This window comes from Leptonychotes weddellii, chromosome 4 (genome assembly GCF_054177405.1).
Source record: "Leptonychotes weddellii isolate Sample4059 chromosome 4, ASM5417740v2, whole genome shotgun sequence".
Taxonomy (NCBI): domain Eukaryota; kingdom Metazoa; phylum Chordata; class Mammalia; order Carnivora; family Phocidae; genus Leptonychotes; species Leptonychotes weddellii.
The window spans coordinates 3131199-3132551 of NC_138372.1; positions in this window are offsets into that span (position 1 = coordinate 3131199).

Sequence of the window (1353 nt, forward strand, 5' to 3'; positions counted from 1 at the left end):
GGAAGAGGCAGGAAGGATCCTCCCCAGAGCCTTCAGAGAGCATGTCCTTCTGCCAACACCTGGATTTCAAACTTCTGGCCTCCAGAACTCTGGGAGAATAAATGACTGTTTTAAGGCCCCCAGATTGTGGCGATTTGTCTGGCCATGCCAGGAAGCTCCTACACCCTCCAGGCTGGGTGAAGCCCCAGCACACACACCACACACCCCAGACCCAAGGCTGGCCTCCAAGGTGGCCCCTATATTGATAGCATTACCGCAGGCCCTTCCTCACTAGGCTGCGAGCTTCCTGGCCAGGTGTCCCTGTCATCTCTGTGTGTCCCGCGCGGCTCTGGGCCTGGGGCGTGTGGGGGACACAATACACACCTGTTGTGTGATAGAACAAAATGGAACAGGCTGCCCTCACCTGGGCTGCAGCAGGCACCTCCAGGCCCCAGGTGCCAAAGGACCCCTGCCCCCCACAGCCACCCCCTCCATGGGTCAGCAGCCCAAGCCTTCCAAAGCTGGAAAGGTCAGCTTCCTCTCTGGCAAACCCCAGCATGTGGCTCCAACCCCCTGCCTCTGGCAGCAACTCCACACACACACATTTATTCCTGAACAACAAATCTGACAAATCCGAGTCCCTGGCAGGATCTATACTCATCATGACTTTCTTGGGAGGGGTCCTCCCTCTCCACCAGTGCTCTGGGGACAATCCAGGCCAGATTTAGGAAGAAAACAGACTCTCTGGCAGTAGCAACAGGTGGAAAGAAAAGACAAGAGTGGTAAAAATAGAGATGACAAGTATCAATCAAGCATCCACCACATGTGAGGGGCAGGTGAGATACTGGCAGTCCAGGGTCTGGGTCCCCCTGTCCTGCCGTCGGTCCCCTGTGTGAGCCCCCACCAGGAGAGCCCAGGAACTTACTTATCAGGGTTTTCTGGTGTCTCCTCTGCATCATTATGGAGGTGCCAGGCTGGCACCCAAGTTGCTGAAGCCCCAGAGTCCCAAAGTCAAAGTGTCCTCTCATTTACTGGCTGGTTTCTGCTCATTAGGCTCTGATCTGGTCTGGTCTCCAGCTAGCATCCCCAATGGTGGGAGGACATGGCCTGCCAACACCAGCACAGCACTTCTGGATGCACCCCCTCTCTCTATAGCCTGTGGCTCACCCCATCACGTGTCATGAGTTTCTACGGCAGTCAGCCAGGGTCTGAAGGCACTGCAAGCCCTCGGGGTCATCACCGTCACCCACTGGCCACATGCCAGACACTGCTGGGCCATGTGCAGCCAGCAAAGGCACCTCAGAGTCTGGCTGTGCGCTCAGGAGCTTACAAGCTGGAAAACAGGTTGGAGAAAGATTGCAGGCCCAAATCCTC